The 20432-nt window shown below is 44.4% G+C and overlaps 1 protein-coding gene across 3 annotated transcripts in view; it reads left to right on the top strand.

Moving 5' to 3' along the window:
- Nucleotides 1-20432, top strand: part of ERICH3 (glutamate rich 3) — a 569740-nt gene that overhangs the window by 10452 nt on the left and 538856 nt on the right. The window lies entirely within an intron of this gene.

The raw sequence follows: 20432 nt of genomic DNA, 5'->3' as shown, positions 1-20432 counted from the left end.
CTTATCTTGTCTGCTGTTTAATAAGCAAGATAAGAAAAAGCTTAATCGGAGCCTCCGGTCTTGCCATAAAATTACCTCTCCTTTATTTCAAATAAGATTGGTTTGGTGGGAAGGCCTGATCTGCTGGAGCCGCAGAGCGCCGTGAAGTTTGATTACCAGAGCTTTGGTCCTTGACTAGTCATTTAGTAGATGAAGGCTTTGCATATTCATTGGACAGATTCATGAGAATGTCTCAATCTTATCGTAATTCAGAGCTGATCTTCAGATGCAGGTTTCATTCAAAGCTCTACTTATAGAGCATTTGTGTATGGACGCATTATTGCCCAATCTAAATTAGTGTTCGTTTGATGAAACCAGAAGGATAAAAGCCTGACTGAACCAAGCTGGTATCTGTACGCGTGCCCTGCGGGAGGAGTTTCACCTACCCAGCTTTAGTAAAACATGCTAACTGGGGCCAATACTACGATCTGACAGCTAAGAAAACAGTGTTTGAGATGTTTAGTGCTGTTCCTAGACAAAAGTGCCATTCCGTTACTATTCCTGCTGGCATCTTGTGATTGTATTAATGACTTAAGGCTGACTGTTCCTAAAGAGAAGAGCGAGAGCTAGCCTATTTGGTCGCTAGGAGAAATTATGAGTGAGACTATCTCACAGATTATGTTGGAAGCAAGACATTATGAAGGTGGGGGAATTCCTCCTTTTGGAAAAAGTGTCCTCACACACACATGCAGGTGTCATGCTTCATTGTCGGGTGTTACTCCTCGTTGGGTGCCCCACGGGCCACACGAGAGGGCTCTTTATCGGAGTCCTTTTCAGTGCTGGTGTGTGGGGAGGAAAAAAGGTGAGTGAATAAAAAAGACTCCATTGGTACCCTAAAAAACTTTATTCTGGGGTCCATGTAGTATGGTTAAAACAGATGACAAGAGAAGGCTTCTTGATTAATTACATCAGAGGGGTGAGTATTTTCCTTCTGTTTTATTATCAACAAGTGAAGGTGATAGTGATAGGTAAATCAGTTTGGCCGACATGTTTCACACCTTAAATCGGTTCCTAATGGATCCCTTGGCGTTTCATCAGGACCGTGCTAAGAGTGAAAGAAGTTAAAAATAGGAATCTGAGACAAGGACACCCAGTATCCCTATAGTACCTATGTTCAGGATTTTTAGGCATCAATGCACCTAGAGGAACGCCAACTAGGAGTTCCAAAATCCAACCTGGAAAGAAAAGAAAAAAAAGGGCAAACATTTTTTTGGAGAGATAGTCATAGCACTCATTAGTATTATGGAAAACTAGTAATCGTGAGCGGAGAGCTCCGTCCGCCCGCGGAGTGTGTGGAGTTGTGCCTACTCCGCGTTCCACTGAGAACGCAAAGTAGGCACCACTCCGCAGCAGAGCGGAGTTGCCCAGCCCCCGCCTCCAACCCCCTATGAGAAATGCATTAAATATTCATCTAAAGGTTAAAAAATCAACACTTACCTTAACTGCGGCGTCCCAGGGCTGCCGTCCGCTTCTTTCTTGGTTTCCACGATGATATGCGCATGCACGCGCACATGCACATTCCTTATGAGGAATGCACATGTGCTGGCATGTGAGAAATGCGCATGCGCGGGTGCATGTGCAGATCATCGTGAGACCAGGGAGGAGATGGACGGTATCCCGGGGATGCCGCAGTTAAGGTAAGTGTTGATTTTTTTAACCTTTAAAGTATATTTAATGTAATTCTCCTGGGGGTGGGGTGGCGGGCGGCGGAGCGGAGCGGAGTTTCCAAGGAGTTGGTCCCCAACTCCGTGGTCCTCCGCGTAGTGCCGCTCCTCCAGCTCCGCCCAGGCTTAAAAAATAGTGCGTTTGACTCATACACTACATTTGTGTCATGATTGGGGCAAAGAGGCATGCTGTCACATTCGTACCCCAGTTGCTGGGAACAGGCTATGCAGTGCTCACAAACACCGCAATATAAATGCCCACAGCTTGACGCAAAATTCATGGCACCTCAACACACAGGTGCTGTGTAGAAGAGTCAGCATGCTGATGTGCGCAAATTTGGATATGTGTATCCATATACATGATAAGAGCAAAATGACACATGTCTGTGATGTCTATCGAAATGGTATGGGAGCCGTGATTGGTGGTGCAGCCCCTTAAAAAAAATATATACACCTGCTCTGCACTTCCAGTAACAAAGTTACTCCGGTGCGAGTAACGACGTCAGAAATAATTGTGAGACAGACCAACAGATAGACATACAACATATATATCCTAACCCACCAGTAGTTAAGGCTGGCCTCATCGGCGTTGAAGCCCGCAATGAAGAGGACTACCTGCGTGTGATATGGCAGAAAATGAGCGGTGGGCAATTATGGCCAAGAGCACACCTCCTTCGATGTGCAAGCCAGACGGAAATACTCCCAGAGCCTCTCCTTAAATGCAGTGTATTACCTGCTCTCCACTGCTCGAATGCCGGTGGGAGGTGATAATGATGTTTCCATATATGTTCCACGCCCGCGCGTCACCTCGGAGAGCCGAGTAACGTGAGGGAGTGGACCGCGGAGTGGCCATATTGGGTGTAGGAATGCCCCAATATCTTCAGACTTTAATGAGCAGGCCCCATCAAAAGTATATATTCCAGTTAAATTTGAAATGTGTGTATGCATAAACAAAGAAATATTGGCAGAGATGTCGGCCAGGATAATTGGTCAGTGCGAGTGTATCTTAGTACAGTGGTGTATCGTGGCAAGCATATTGGGTGTAGGAGTGCCCCAATATTTTCAGGTTTAAACGAACAGAGTGGTTAACGGCTGGTCACTTTAAAAGTATTTATTCAAGAGTAATGCATGTTCACACAAGTGTGGTGTCGCTAGTCAAACAAGAGTTATGCATGTACACTCAAGGATGGGTGGAGACAGGGGATGGCTGGCAAAGCAAGGAAACAGGTTTGGGGTAATTGCTGCAGGACAGCCTCACACTAGAAATCAGTGGTGATGGGGCTCCTGTATGTTTCATGTAATTAGAAAGAAAGGCACTCCTGTGTCTAGAAATGTTCAGGGTAATGTAATCCCTCTGATATAATTATTCTAGAGGCCTTCTCTTGTGACATCCATGGGTGTGTGAGGGCACTTTTTCCAAAAGGAGGAATTCCCCCACCTTCATAATGTCTTGCTTCCAACCTACTTTTTGAGATAGTCTGGCTCAAAATTTCTCCCCGCGAGCAAATAGGCTAGCTCTCTCTCTCCTCTTTAGTAACAGTCACCCTTAAGTGATTAATATGTAAGCCTTGGGAGCGCGGGGTCTGGACCTTTCTTTCTTTTAGCTCCCCGTCCCCTCTTTTTGTGTTTTTAATCATCTTGTGATTGTGACATGTGTCTTTAATGTCCTTTTAATAATCTAGTTAGAACCCCATTTATTTTTAGTTCTGAGATTAGCCAAGATCTTTTGTGCATACACATCCATACAGGGTATTTCAGCCAAACCTCTTCATCCATTGGTGTGTTGTAGTATTGTTCACATTTTGCTTCTGCCCATGACCGCATATGGTATAGGGCAATGGGTCTGCCCACTTCAGTCATTGGTTCCCTTCACAGTGAATTACAGTACTTTGCCTGTGAACAATGTGAACATTTTGAGAAAAATGTAGCTTGCTTCAGTGTCAGAGAATTGCTCACAATGTGTCTTCCTAAAAAAACACAACACACACACACACACACACACACACACACACACACACCCTCCTGTAAGCAGAGAACTCTAGGTGGTCTCAAGTTTAGGTGGAGAGCAGCTCCTGTATACAGCACCCTACAACACCAGCAACACTCTGAATTAGCTCACCCCAAATGTCTGCTTTTCTATCAAAGTTTTTAAGCAAAGAGTTAGTACAGTGCCATCCATGCCGAGCTGTAAAATGACAAAAGCCTTTTCCCACTCTAGGTACAGTATTACAGCGTTGGATTGGTAACTACCATCCAAGCCAATCTGGAATGACTAAAAGCAACCCCTGCCAGGTGTTCTGCTATCTTTATAGCTCTGGAGTGGTAAAAGGCTTTTGTCATTTTATAGCTCGGCATAGATGACACTATGTTAGTCCTCTGCTTAAAGACTTTGCTGTAAAAATGGCAAACAACTTTGTCCCTTTCTATCTCTGCTTGGATAGCAATTTGATAATCCTATGCTTAAACATTTTGACAGAAAAGTAGACATTAGAGGTGAGCAAATTCAGAGTGTCGCTGGTTTTGTAGGGTGCTCTATACAGGAGCCTCTCTCCACCTAAACTTGGGAACCACCCAAAGTTCCCTGCTTCCTTTCTGCATAATGTATGCAGCACTTTATACCTGAAAGGGATTGTTTTGATTGATACCAGTAGGTAGTTATAGTTAGGACCTAGTTTCCATACACAAAGATTTGTTAGATTTGCAAATAACTTAGATGCTGTTTCTCGAATCTTCACAACATTTTCAAAACTAGTATGCCAAATCACGTGAGCTGCTGTCTGTAAAGTTTCAGGGTGATTCGTAAAGCAGGGACTGAGAAAAAGGGGGACCCCAAAACATGTTTTCCAAATTGCAATTTACCATTGGGTTTTGACCATGACTATGGTCCCGAACTGCTGAACGGGATTACACCAAATTCGGCAGAAAGCCAGCCATTGCTCCTGAAATATCTCTTTTTGTAATTTGGTATAAATCCGTTCAGTAATTTTTTAGTTATTAAAGGAAAAAGAAATATAGACATTCAGGGTTGCACATTTTACATGGATTCAACAGATCTTTTGATGATTGGCTGCCAACACTTTAACCAGGAAGTGTTGGTAGCCAGTCCGAGTTCCAAAAAAACACAAAAAAACAACAAGCATTTCCAATGCAATAGGTCTCGCTTTACACGAGTTTAAGCTATTGACGTAAATGACAATGCATTTTATTTATAGTTCAAAAACCAAAACATAAATAAAAATCATTGTCATTTACAATGCTAATAGCTCAAACTCATATAAATGCGAGACCTTTTGCATTGTAAATGCTTGTTGTGTTTCAGTCTGTTCTCTTCCCCACTGTTTTGTTAGATTTCACAAACTTTTTTCACTCATTCCATAACCTTCTTTTTATTTTCCAATTTAAACAATCATTATCTAGTTGAATAAACCTTAACACTGCGATTCTGCTTGAATTGAAAAGCACATGGTAAATGGTAGAGAATGTTCACAACAGTGAGCCCTCACCCCCATTACTGTACACCAGTTTCGTAGGCAAGGAAGTAAGCGTTGGTCATTAGTCTGCCTCCATTTCTAATTTCCATCAAGCCCGGCGCCCAACCACAGCTGCATTTCGAGATCACCTGCGGAAAGCCAACCACCTGCTGCGCACAGTCCTGCATCCAACCCCTCTCCTGCTTGTGGCCATCCTACCTACCCGACGTATGCATCCAGCCCTTCCCTGATGCATGTGGCCAACTTCCCACAGTGTGTTACCTTTGAAAGTGTGCAGCAGGGGGTTACTGACCTTGTAATGTGGACATTTTGACTTAAAATATATTTGACCACTGTATTTTTGTACTTTATATTGTAACTATTAAGTTTTTTTGTGATCAGTGTTTTTGCGGCAATATTTCTGTGATTAAAATGTTGTCATACTACCTACAAGAAGTGTGTCTTTTGGCACAGAGCATATGCAGAGTATTCTAAGGCGCAGCTTCTGATATTAAGTTGAACAGGACTTAAAATGTGTGAATCAAATAGTAAGGTATCTGCCAGAGAGGATTCGTCCAGGTTTGGTGAGTAGCAATTTGTAGGTGGTTCTCAGCCACAGATAAAACACTTGACACACGCATTCCGATGAGCAAGCTTCACTCCAGGGGAGGCCGCTCAACAGCTGTGACGGTGACGGATTATCTGTGCTACAGCCATGACAAACGTCAGCACAGCTTGCCGACAGCGAGGGAAGGGGAAGTGATCCCTCAATTCAAGTGAGAAGAACCATTTCGAAAACCCATCTTCAGATGTCCAATGCAGATACCTCAAGCAGATTGCTAAAGCTCGGGTAACCACTACCCTTTCTGAAAATCTCACAGTACAAAAAAGCATTCAGAATGAGAGCCCTGACCCTTTGTGTGGCCAGCTGACACCCCAGAAGGTTGATGGATATTGCACAATTAGCTTCAGGCAGCAAGTACAGGAATCCAATGATTCCTCTGGTTGCTTATGAAGGAATTTAACACTCGTTTATCTTTTTGATCTGCACCTGTACTGCTTTTCAGATTCACACAAAGCCTCCGCTGAATATTACTCAGTTGGCACTGACAACATAGCAACAAAAAAACCACTGTGGTAACGTATGCTCAGACTTACGATGCCTTTAAGCTGTCACAACAGTAAAGAAAGACAAGCAGCATTCGCTGCCCACCCCTCGCGCACACCGTCTCCTTGCGCATGCGCCACTGCCATGTTTAGGTCCGGCAGAGATGCGCAAGACAAACAAAAAGTCCGAACAGTGCAGACTAAAACTGTAGTTGGTGGCCGATGCTTCCGGACTACACGGAAGTCAGTTGGACATCACTAGCCACTGAAAACAAAGGTAAGAAATGCAAGAACAACACTAAGCCAATGGCAAGCAGCAGGAGAAACTACCGGCTGCAAGGGGCCACTGTTAGAAATTGGGTGGTTGGTTGACTGGGGTATGAGCCCTGGTCAAGCAGCAACCACAATCCTAGTCCAGGTAAGTGGTAGCCAAACCCTAAATTAACTTGTGCTCCCCCTCTTGCATTTTGGTTTTTGATAAACATTTTTTTTAAATTCAGGAGTTTACAGAAGAATTGGAACTGAGGATCCAAGATTTATACTTGGTGCCCACTTTGAAGTAGCGGGCGTGTCTAGAGAATTCCTTTGAAGTTGTTGAATTTTCTTGCCTCTGCCAGGTTTCAGGCTGGCTGCATGAACAATGCAGTGGTGACAAGTCCTTTGTGTGAAGGCAAGGCACAGCCTATTCAGTTGCAAGTGGGTCTGTGGCCAGCTCTGCCCCTCTCATCCTGCGAATCTACTTCTAGTTAAAAGTTATCACTTACTGAATGTAATAAGTTAGCCCAATGTTATCCTACGGGAGAGGAAGGCCTTGCTGCGATGAAAAACGAATTGAAGAGTTTTTCGCTACCAGGATCGGTACAACATAAATGTACATGCCCAACTCTTTGAATACACTGCACTTTGCCCTACAGGCTGTTTACGTCTACCCTAGGGATGAAATATATGTGTTAAAAAGGAAGGTTTAGGCCATTCAAAAGGTTTATTTTGCCAGGTCGAAATGGCATTTTAAATTGCACACACAGGTTACAGTGGTTGGTCTGAGACATGTTTAAAAGGCTATGTCGGTGAGTGGAACGATCAGTGCCGCAGGGCCTCTTACAACATTTAATTTACTTGCCCTGTACACATGTAGTACCACTTTACTAGAGACACACAAATAAACTAAATGTACCAATTGGGTGTAAGCCAATCTCTCGATGTTTAAGGAAAGAGCACAAGCACTTTAGCACAGGTTTGCAGCGACAAAGAGCCCTACAAGCCAGCAAAACAGGCTCCGAAAACAGGAGGGTTAAGGCAAAGATCCCTTCATATAGTGGCAATGTTATTTTCTGGAGTTCCAGTTCCAGTAACAACACTTCACCCCCAACTTATCATTCATTGCTAGACCCACCTACCTGTCACTGGTCTCCTGAAGCCAATGGTTCAGTTAAACTAGGTCTTTGCCTCAGTCATTGAAAGACACCCAGTGCCTTGGAGTCCAAGGCCAATCTGTGATGCCTCCCAGAGGTGTTGTGCACCTATTCCAAAAGCTACACTCCCCTGCCGAACTGCTCACCTTACCACTTCCTTCATGTTGTCTTCATTGAGATCCGGGCCGACGTCTCTTCAACCTCTCTCTGCTCCAAGAGGGCTAGCAAAATCAAGGACAGAATCATCAGTATCCTCATTTTCCATCACTGCTGGTTGAGCCCACATAAGTGTTCATGCTCCAGAGTTGGCTCCGTCAGGAAACCACAGCGGGATGGACTGTTGCCTCCAGAGAGTGCAGCCATCCTGTTCGTTGCCTGGATGTGCCCCTATTTTTAAGATTTTGTAACGGTTTGTTTACGAGAACCATGATTCTGTGACTCCCCTTATTTTACACTCTCAGCTATGGTACATACATGACACGATAGGTTGTCAATCTTCCTGCCCTCTTTTTGGCCAACATCTTGAACCCTCTCTGTTCCTTGTTTTACTTTTCACCTATAATAGCTTTTAAATAGTCAAACTACCCCAAACTCTACTAAAACTGCTTGTACACCTTGAGTTTTATTCCCAGGCTCTACTTGCCAGTTACACTAGAGGGTATTGCAAGGACTCACTGCTTTCTATTTGTCCTTTGTATAACATGTCTTTTAAATGTTTTATATTGTCATGGTTTTAAGTAATCTTCACAATAAACTTTGTATTGGTTTGAGGTGTGACATCTTTAAATCCACAACCAACCACAAAAAGTGTACCTGCCCTTTGTTAGGCATCTCTGAGTTACCCATTTAAGGTTAGCAGAAGCAGCAAGGCTTTCCTAAGAGACAAATCATGGGTGTAAATGCTGCAACTATACAAAGCAGCAACACTTAAGAAATACAGAACTTGATAAGCCAAGTTATTTAAAAAAAAAAAAAAGAAATGTGCACAATAACACAAAAAAGAAGAAAATTGAAAGTAGAAATTAAAGGTATAGCAACAAAAAAATAGAGCTACATATTAATTACGACAGCTAAGGGAGTAAAATCAAGTAATATGTTATGGCCTCAGGGGGTATATTCCGTTTTTGGCCCCCATCAACTTCCTCAGTTTAAAATGTGTTTATAAAAGATGATATGTTTAAGAAACAATCCTCCAATTTCTGCTGACTGTTGGCCCTTCTACTCAGTTTTACAGAAAGTGTTCTTGTGGAACTGCTATGTTGAATAGTCTTCCAATTTTTGGGATTGGTTCATCAGAGGCCAGTCCATTGCCCATCTCCACTTCTAGTACATAAGAACACCTCCAATTCCAAATGGTCCTTTGGATTTCTCTGCCATAAAGCTTGCTTCCTCTGCTACAAGAACAACTCCATTCTCTAGATGTAGGGTGGAAGCCCAACAGGCGGAAATAGGTGAAATGCCTAGTTGTACCAGGTTTCCTTGCAGGAAGACAGCTTCTAGCCATTGGAAGAATGTTCCACAGGGGGAAGCAACTTTTTTTAGCAGGAAATTGTGACTTCCGTTTACTCATATGGGGCCAGGAGGTGACCACAAGCCTTGAACTCCACACTAGATTTGAAGTCAAAAGCTAAAGACATCCCCCCCCCCCCACAACCCCTCCTGATATTATCTTTATCTGTTCGAGGTAATTTTCTCTTTGCAGTGAGTTACACGTTATATTGCCAGGCTTTTCCCTCGCAGATTTTACTCCACTGTGATGCATTTCCTTTCTCTTAGAAATCAAACAGAAATCAATCCATGTCCCGTGTATCACAAAAATGAAGGTGATGCTTTGTCTGTTAAACTTTGCTGAGCTTTCCCTATTACCTAATTCAATCTTTGACCTTGTCAGTTACATCCTCCAGGCTTCAAAGTAAATCTTGACCTTTAATTACCCTTATGCTGAAAGTCTGTTGTTGTACCTTTACATTTACATTTACATTTACATTTTACCTGGCTCTAGTGGGTTGTTCATGCCCTATAATCGGATAGCACGAATTTGCTACATAGCTGTTCAGAGTTACTTGTAACTCAGGTAGTCTTTAGACTAATCTTGGGAATAATATTCACTCCCTATCATTGTCCTTGTGCAGCTTCCCTCTGGAAGGCTGACCGGATCGTCCCAGCAGCCCCCCCCAGACGATAAACGCTGATATTCACTCACACGGGCTGACCTTAATCAAAGACACGGACCCAAATCGAGGATCCAGCAACAAGTGGGACCCTGCTGCAGTGCGATCTGTGCTCTCGTACCAAAGCCATTCAAAGAGGACCTCGAAGCCCCCACCGCAACCGAGGCGAAAGAGGGAGACCTCTGCTTGAGTCCGGCGTAACGCGGGAAACCCTGATGGTTAAGATTCCCGAGGCGAGACACTGAGTTGCTCAACCGAGCCGCATCACCTGACTGGGTAATGGCCGCCAGTCACGGTCATTTAGCTAGTCCCAGCCAGCCCTAGGATCACTTGAGGTCCCTTAACAGCCGAAGCCTTCCTTAATGAGGTGAAGTGGGTCAGTGACGACCCTCGGGACAATGGGCCGCCTCAAGACGACAGCAGAGCCCTGGAAAACAATGCGGCAGGAGCCTCCAGATGCCTGTTCCTGCAATGGCAGCATGAACGAAGACTGAAAACGGCTGGAGCTTGCACACAGGTCAGCAATGCTCTAACTTCCCACGCTTGCCTTGTGTGATACATGACACAGCAACTGTGTGCACAAAGTATTTAGTATTCTTCATTAATACTGAAAGTGCTTTCCTGATCTTTCTCACAAAAGCAGTCACGCCGAGTTCAGCCTCTGCTGTCTGATCTAAAAATGGCCGGCAGAATCGACAGCAGCTCGTCACAAGGCATCAAAATCGTCTGTGACTAGTGGATCTTCAAGAAAAAACCTCGAGGGGTCACTTGAGACCAGCGACGCTACAGAACCCGGCCCGAGGCGGGAGCAGTGCCCCAGAACTGTATACAAGTGTAGCCCCTGATGCCTGACTAGACAATGGCAGCCAATCTCATAATTCACAGAGGGAATTACCCAGAAACAGGACCACTTGAAGACCCCGGACACGGTAAGCCTCACATACGGAGTGAAGCGAGTCACCAGAGACCCTTGAAGGACCCAGAAGAGATCACATCAAGAGTCCCTAATGCCCAATCATGGAATGACCGTTAACTCCAAAACTAACTTAGAAAGCGACCAGCGACAAGGCCACAAAAAGTCCTCCGACACCCACAATTTTCCAGTAAATCACAACAAGAATTCAAAGGTCAGTGTAGGTAGGGTCAGTAGCCCCTATTAGTCTACTAGGGGCCAAACAAGAACCAGGTACTAGAATGGCTTGATTCACTTCCCCTCCAAATCGACGCTGGTCCCTTAGGGTAGCGTAGGCTCCCCCGAGGCGCGCCCTCACATCGCCTATACGGGACTCTATCCTCCAATCCACCAAAACAGCTAGACAGAGGTACTATCACCTATAGTGATTACCCCATCGATACAGACCCAGTACTAAGAGATCAGTCTGAAACCTACCCCCCAGAGAAGCCCTTCCCCGCACGCAACCACGCCCTCCGCCACCTCCCTCCCGAGAGGCAATACACCTCATTCTCCTTCCCCCCTTGACTTGACAGCACTCTCCCTTCCGCACAACATTCCACCCTACTACACACCGGAGAGAAGCCACCTCCCTCACAACACAGTCAAAATGCCACCGGACACGCAACTGACTGCCGCCCGCGAATACCCAACTACCTGATACCCCATGGACCAAACTCCTTCTCAATCACTTCCCCCCTACCTCTCTACTAAAGTGAAGAAACACTTCAGACATAGATTGATCAGACAACACCCGAGACACTATTCGTAAACACTTACCACTGCTCCTCTAGAGGGCAGATAAAAATTGACTTAATCTTCCACACTGAAAGACCCGACAACTGGACTACATTCTTAACACACATCTCATCATTTCCAAAACTACCATTAAATCCCACAGCCGCAAACTGACTACCTCTCTCCCGAACAACCAGACGACGAACGGTAATACCTCTATAACCATTTACGCGAACGGCACAGTCCTAATAAAGGCCAAGAGTGTTAACCTTGAGGTCTTCGACTCCCTCTTCCTCTTATTATAAAAGGCCCCCATGATCACCTCTCGAACTGGATCGAGCACATCCCTCCTCTCAGTGAGCCTCTCACGACAGGTGAGGCACCAGACCTCTCTCTCATCCTCTGCGAGATGCCCTCTTCACCATCCCGAGGCACCCACGGCAACTCGGCACCTCCAAATAACGATCACACCCCCTTGGTAGTCGATCCGTCCACCCCTGCCCCCCCCTCCCTCCCCTTCTTTAAATCCAAGATCGAGCACTTCCCTCAAGCTCAGCCTCCCCTCAGCCCTCCCCGTCCTCACGCCACACGAGAGCTGATGCTCGGCAGGAGCCGCACTCCTGCCCAAGAGCCCTCCCGTAATCAAACCAGGCAACTACTCCCACATTAATCATCAGGGCTGGGACACTCACCCCTCCTTCAACACCCATCACGACAGGGACTCACCCCCATCACCCAAAGACCATGCTGCCCCAGTCATCCTCCCCCCGTGGAAAATCCCCCCTCCCACAAGCGGGATGCTGCACCAGATTCACTCCCTCCCTCCTTGGATAACACGACGCAACACCTCTTCCTCTTGGAAACTCAGTTCGAAATCCTAATCCGAGGCCTGAGCGAAACCCTATCCAATCTGGCTATGACCCAAAATCCCATCCAGACCCCTACCGCGCCACCTAATCTCACCCAACCCAAACATGACAAGATACCACCCTTCAACGTGCCCCATGCCCGCCCCAGATGCCGACCCTGGTCCAACAGCAAGGGAATTGATAATCAATACGAAAGACCTAGAAGAGCAACTACCTCACTTTCCTCTCAGGAAGTGGCAAGCCTAGTCTCATCCTACGACCCGCCTGCGAATTCCTCCCAAATCCACGATCCATGTAATTACGGGATTTAAAAGAGAACATCCCTCTGTGAGAGACCCTAGACCCCCAGCCCTCCTATCCACCCTACCTAGAGCCCAATCCTCTGAGAACAGGAGCAAAGAAGAGCCTCCCATAAACTGCATGCTCCTTAACTGCAGATCTGCCTATAAACATGTAACCGAACTAGCAGAAACCATCCTCTCACAGGATGTATTGATAGCATTCATCACGGAGACCTGGCTCAACAATCTCTCCTACTCCAGCATGGACATGCTGGTGCCTCCCGGATTCAGAATGATAAACAAAGACAGGCAAGGGGAAAGGGGCGGAGCATAGCAATCATCCACAGGAACAACATCTCCATCACGGAAATTATCTCCTGCTTGTACAGCTCCTTTGAATGTCTCTCAGTCAACATTAAAACCGACGACACTAGGCCTATGTTATGTTATGTTAGGGGTTTGGTAAAGTGCAACAGCTACCCCAGCAAAGAGGCGTCTCGGCGCTGCTAGATCAAGAGACAGGTACTCAAGGTTAGCCAGACAAAGACCACAGCCTATGCTGATGAAAAGAGGAGAGTTTTAATGGCTTTCCGAAAAGCCACCAGGTTCTCTATTCCATGGATGTGGGTCGGCAGAGAATTCCATAGTGTAGCCGCCAACACCCGAAAGGAGCGCCCTCCCATGCGGCAAAGTTTGGTTTGTGGTACATTCACCAGGTGTTGTCCCAGTGAGCGCAGGCTATGCCGGGGGACGTACCAGGTCAACAATGGGCGTAATAAGCCAGTTTTCCCGGTTTTAAGGATCTTAAATGCCATGACAAGGGCTTTAAATTTAATCCGGGAGGCAATCGGGAGCCAATGCAGTCTTCCAATCATTGCTTTGACAGGGCATCTGCGAGGGAGCCCAATCAGAGTTCTCGCTGCTAGGTTTTGAACCCGTCGCAGTACCTCAGCTTTGTTAGCACCCAGGAGTAATACACTAGCATAGCCCAAACGAGAGATAATCATAGCTTGAACAATAAGCTGACGCACTGCTGGTTCGAAATACTTCAGGATAGGTTTTAGGCCTCTCAACTGGCCCACACACATAGCTGCCACTCTCTTTGTGTGGGTCTGGAAGCTAAGTGAGGAGTCCATCCACACTCCCAAGTTCTTAACTAAGGGTTTTGGCGTTGGCATTGTGCCCAGCGAAGCCGGCCACCAATGCTCATTCCAGAGGGCGATGCTTTTCCCTACTAGCAGAACCTCTGTTTTACCAGCGTTAAGCTGTAAACAATTGTCTGCCATCCATTGGGCAACAACTGCCATACCATCTCTAAACCTAGTAGCTGATGTGGATGGCCCTTCAGCTAGAGTAATGACCAGCTGGGTATCATCCGCATATGACACCAGCGCTAAGTCCCACTCTTTTGCCACAACTGCCAGAGGTTGCACGTATAGATTGAACAAAGATGGACTAAGTGCAGAACCTTGCGGAACCCCCTGGCCAATAGAGTGAGACTGAGAGATGTATGGCGGCGCCGAAACCCGAAAGGATCTCTCCTCTAAGAAAGACCGGAACCACTGTAAGGCAGATCCAGTAATACCTGCCGCCTCCAGCAGGTCCAGCAGAATGTCATGTGAGACCGTATAAAAAGGCAGCACTGAGATCCAACAGGATCAGCGCTGCACTCTAAACGGCATCAAGGATCCTCCTTAAGTGTTCCGTAGAGGCAAGAAGAGCAGACTCTGTGCTATGGCCAGGCCTGAACCCGTTCTGCGACGGATCCAGAATGTCATTTTGGCTCATAATCAGAGATAAAGCATTATTCACATGAGCCTCCGCAATCTTGGCCACCCACGGGAGGAGGGAAATTGGCCTAATGTTTTCTGGTTTTGACGGATCCAGTGAGGGCTTCTTAATAATGGGGGATACCCATGCCTGTTTCCAAGCCCAAGGGCCTACACGTTGCCATCTTCTGTACCACCCCCCAGGCAATTCCTCCAAATTCGGGGTTCACCTTTCTGACTTAATTACCCACTGCGCACTCAGTAACTCCAACAACATAATCCTGGGCGACCTCAATCTAAGATGGAATGAAACAAACAACCCCCTCATCCAAACCTTAAACAACCTACTACTAGAAAACAATCTGACACAACACTGCTTAGAAGAAACTCATCATAGAGGAGCAATCCTCGACACAATTATTGCCGAAAGCAATGCAGTCTCCATCGATTACATCCTGCCGGTAGACTGGTCCGATCACCACTTAGTTCTTTTTCACAACAACCATGCGGGCCAAACTCAACACCCCAAGCAAGACCCTCCCAAATGGGTCAGAAACACAGCCCAGATTCCTCAAGCTGACCTAGAAGAAGGAATCACCTCGCTCCCTCCCAACATCTCTGATCACCTCTCAACCACCAAACTCACCTCGCTTTACATCTCCAATATGACGCTCAACCTGGACCACCTTGCCCCCTTGAAACTAAAAAAATCCAGGATCATTCCCTTCAGATCATGGTTCACCACTGACATCAATGAAGAAAGAAGACATCTAAGAGCCGCAGAAAGAATTTGGAGGAACAATCCCTCCGCCCTCCACCAAGATCAACTCCAAGCAGCCAGCAGGTCTTACAAAAAGCACATTAATGACAAAAAGACAGCTTTCTTCTGCTCTGCCCTAGACACCGCAAAAAAACTACCCAAAGAGATTTTCAATATCATCAGGAATCAAACCTCCAAGCCCATGACATCATCAACACAGGCATCCAAAGAACGATGCGACAACTTCACCAGCTCTTTCAACAACAAAATCGCTAAGATAGATCTCTTACTTGGCTCAAATCTCATCCCTGCCATCGAGAACAAACCGTCCGAAACTCAGGATAGCGCCTCCTTGATCCCCCTAAATACTGGTCCTCCTTCAGTTCCATCCAGGAGGCAGAGATAGTCAAATTAATCTCCATTGCCAAACCCTCATCACATGCCCTGGATCAGCTACCCCCACACTTGGCCAAAGACCTGAAGCTTGTCCTGGCCCCGCTAGGGTGCAAGATCATTAACAGCTCACTGAGCTCTGGAATCGTACTGGACTGCCTCAAAGTAGGCCAAGTCACGCCTCTGCTAAAAAAGCCAGGGCTAGACACCGAGGATCTAATTAACTTCAGACCTGTATCGAACCGATCTTTTTTGTCCAAAATCCTGGAAAGATGTGTACTCCCACAGCTGACCCAACACCTGGATAACATCAATCTCCTAGATCCCCATCAATTGGGTTTCAGAAAGGGCTGCAGTACCGAATCTGCAATCCTCAATGTCATTGACGACATACTCAAGTCACTAGACTAGGATCAATGCTGCTTCCTCATCCTCCTAGACTTATCAGCCGCATTCGATACAGTTGACCACAAATTGCCCATCAAGGTTCTACAAGAAAGGGTTGGTCTTCAAGAGACGGTCCTCCACTGGTTCTCCTCCTTTCTCCACAACCCCTCACAAAACATAAAAATTAAAAACTTTGAGTCCGACCTCCACCCTGTCATCAGGGGTGTTCCACAAGGATCAGTGCTCTCCCCTCAGCTTTTCAACATCTACATTGAACACCTTACCACTCTTCTCAGGAAATCCAACATCCCCTTTCACTTATATGCTGACGACACGCAGCTTTATCTAGAAACCACCTGAAATTACTTTACAAAATAAAACCCTTCCTCCCACCCAAAGACCTTCAACAAGCCACCCAAGCACTGGTGCTTTCCAGAATTGACTATGGGATTGCAGCCCTGACTGGAACAGCAAAATCACACCTAGCCCCCCTGAAGACAACCTTCATCGCAGCTGCTAGGATGGTCACTGGCACTAGGAAATTTTAAGCACATCTCTCCCGCTCTCAGAGAACTTAAATGGCTCCCAATTGAGTTGCAAGCCAGCTTCAGAACAGCCTGCCTCACGCACAAAGCCCTGCACACAGGCAAACCAGAATACTTGGTCAACAAACTCAAAAGGGCCGGCCAGTCCAGAAACCTCAGGAGCTCCAACACTCTACTACTCATCCTGCTGAAAACTCGTAAGCAAAAAACAGCAGCCAAATCATTTGCTGGAAACGCCCCCAAAATCTGGAACACCATACCTCCCCACATAAGAATGACCCCCTTGTTTCCAAAATTCAAGAAGCTACTCCAAAGTCCTTTTCCTCGCCCACTCCAGACTAAACCGATGAGACAAGGAAGTACCTCTGCCGGCGCTCCACTGTACCTTTAACTGGGAGACTGAAGACACTGACTCGGAACAAGAAAACTTCTTTGGGGGGGGGGGGGGTCTGCCGCCCGGATTGAACAATGAGTCCGCTCGCATGCTCGTCTGGTTTGACCTGCACCCTCCTCCTCCTTTTCACCCTTCCCTTGAGTGTTCGTTCATTTTCTGGCTAGATTACCCTTATTCTACCAACTACCTGTATCGCCTATCTGCACATTATTGTATATGTTGTGAAGCGCTCTGATACCATCGGGTCCAGTCAGTGCTATATATAACTCCGATAATAAACATAAAAATAAAAAAATAAAATCAAGAGGAGAACCTTATTGCAGCAGAAACAGGCTGGGTTGTCTACCCATCAAACTACACTGGCTAGAATACGATAAATCGAGACCAATTGGCTTCAAATTAAGGGAGTTGAATCCTTTGGGATAAAAAGATTTTTTTTTATCTGACTAATTATGATCACAGTTTTGTGAGGCTTCATTAAAGTTACAAGTGCCATTGAGAAAGGTTAACTCAAGCAAGATGCGTAAGACTTGAGCGTGCAGACATTTAAACATTTTTGGGTTGTTCCCAGCCACATCGCCTCTGCAAACACAAGCCCTGCAGCCCCTCAGCTACAGTTGGACGCAACAGCAATCCAAAACACGACCGTTCCAGGAACACCGTCGCAGGAAGTGCAGCACAGTGGGAGGCCGACCGCCCTTATCATAAAGTACCTTTAGGGGCGTCAAGGGAGTAGCTTCCAGTACGGCGCTCTTGCCATAGGACTAGAATTTCAGTCAGTCATGAAAAACATGAAGCACAATGTGCTAAAAAAAGATGTGTTTACACACAATATTCTTCTGTTTGGAAAATGTAAATGCCATCCTAAACATGATGTGTGGCATCCGTGAAGCGGGTGCCGTGCTGACATGAACTGAGGTAAACCAAACAAGCAGGAGGGAGAAGGAGGCGGCAGCTGCAACCGAGAAGGAGCGGGTGTTCGCATATGTGAAGAACAAGCAAAATTTAAAAAAAGTTCCTGAGCCTAAAGTAAAACAGGACAAGTGGAAGAGGACAAGTCCTGGGGGTGATCCATAGTAGTCAACAATTGAGAAAAGTGAACCAAGCAGGAACCATTATCCAATTAGAAGCAACATTTTTTGGAGGACGCTGACAAAAGCCAATCAGAAGCTGGAGGTGGGCTGTAAGCTTCTTGACGACCTAATACATAATTTTATTTATTTATTTTACTTAACAGGTTTTATTTAGCGCTGGCTAGACGCGGAGATATCAGAGGGCTTTACAGGAGCTTGAGGAGGCAAGAGAATATAACGAATTCAGAGTAATATCAGAACAGAAACCATTGGGGCTAACATAAATATTAAAACTGGGAGTATAAACTTGCATGTGAAGTGTAAACTTGTTCATCCTTAAAATAGTTAGTATAGGGAGGGAGAGGAGAACAGAAAAAGGAAGGGTAAGAAGTAAAGGAGGTGGGAGAAAGAGTAAGGGGGAAGGTCAAGGAGGGGTGGGAATGTAGGGGGTAGTGTGGAAGGAGGTTGGGAAGGAGGGATAGAGGGAGATAGAGGGAATGGGGAGATAGGCAAGGAGTAGAAGAGGAGCGTCTGATAAGGGAAACTGGGAGAGTGATAATAGACAAGCAGAGGAATTAAGGTCCCCAATATTTGTTTAGGAATGTCGAGAGAGCGCATTCACCGCCTAGGCTCAACCTAAAAATATTGTGGTATACAAATATTGATACCACAATATCATCACTCATACTATCGACAACCCTATGCTCATAATGACCAAAATATTGAACCCAAAATATCTAAATATAAATATATTGAACCCAAAATATAGAATAAAATAATATAAACTTTTTAAAATAACATTAAAAGTAACCACAATATTGAATCTCTAAATATATTTTGAAATATTAAATATATTTAAACTAAAAACAAATGTAAAATTTTTCTAGCATAGTAATTAAGTATATCAATTAAATGTTGTTTAAAAAGAATGTAATTAGCAGACTATATATATATATATATATATATATATATATATATATATATATATATATATGTATATATAAATATTTTCCAAAAGTCCGAAATCAACACAGCAAAGCTCACGCTGAAGACGAAAATTGAGTAAAGCCACAAACTCCGTGCTCTCGTTTCAGTGCTTTTTATTCGTGAAGAATAACAGCCCACCAGTCGCCATGACGCGTTTCACCTCAGCCGAGGCTTGATCACATGTCATGCAGAGAAGAAAGGAACTGACATAAATAGTGCAAGTGATCACATGATCAATAATACATCCTTCTCATATTAAAGTGATATTCACCAATTCATAATAAAGGGCACAGTGCCCTGCCATCACATTGTTCATATCCCGAGCTGTCAGCTCGAATCATTTCATATCAACATTACATGTATATATTCACTGCCGTTGTTATAATATTATGTGCAAAAGAGGCAAGCATTTATAAAATCTTGGAACAATTCTAAAAAAAAGGTAGTTTTTTAAGACAAAATCCTTAATTCATATATTACAATAAATAAATAATTGGATGTTGTTTTCAATAAATATTGTTTATAAAAAACCATGAAGCAAGCCTCATGAATCCCAGAAAAAATGTTCATGCATTTAAGTTTTTCATAAGACTAGGATTCTACTATTCATAACTATTGATGCAGTAGTTGAGAATTGAATGTATGTGACAGCTTAATAAGAATCATACCCCAGTGGGTAACGGCAATATCTACCATCAACAGAAAAATCTATATCATGTATACTTGCTACATGCTACTTCCTTAGGGGTCGTTAGTATGAACGTAAATTAAAGTGACCGTGCAACAAAAATTTAAATATTATTCATAAAATTTCATTAATACGCAGGCTGCCGAATGAGTTCCTATAGATCTTATGACAGCTCATCGAATACACTATCGCCAGCAAAGTACATTGAAAATCTCCTCACAGAATCATAAACATAAACCCAAAATATCTAAATATAAATATATTAAACCCACAATATAGAATAAAATAATATAAACTTTTTAAAATAACATTAAAAGTAACCACAATATTAAATCTCTAAATATATTTTGAAATATTAAATATATTTAAACTAAAAACAAATGTAAAATTTTACTAGCATAGTAATTAAGTATATCAATTAAATGTTGTTTAAAAAGAATGTAATTAGCAGACTATATATATATATATATAAAATATATACATACAAATATATATCTAAATACAAAAATATATTACATACAATATATTTTAAAAAGATTACAAATAAAATATGAATACAAAATATGCAACAGATAAAAAAAGGTACAAATATTTTTACAAAATGAACATATATTTGGTGGGGAAACATCATTGTTTGTGGATATTATGGTATTCTCAATATTTTGACTTCGATATTTAGCATCAACGATATACTGACTTTGATATTAAGGGCGGACACCAGTGTAAGGTATTA

This window comes from Lissotriton vulgaris, chromosome 1_1, assembly GCF_964263255.1.
Source record: "Lissotriton vulgaris chromosome 1_1, aLisVul1.2, whole genome shotgun sequence".
In the NCBI taxonomy this organism is placed as follows: Eukaryota; Metazoa; Chordata; class Amphibia; order Caudata; family Salamandridae; genus Lissotriton; species Lissotriton vulgaris.
This window is presented reverse-complemented; position numbering and strand designations above follow the sequence as displayed.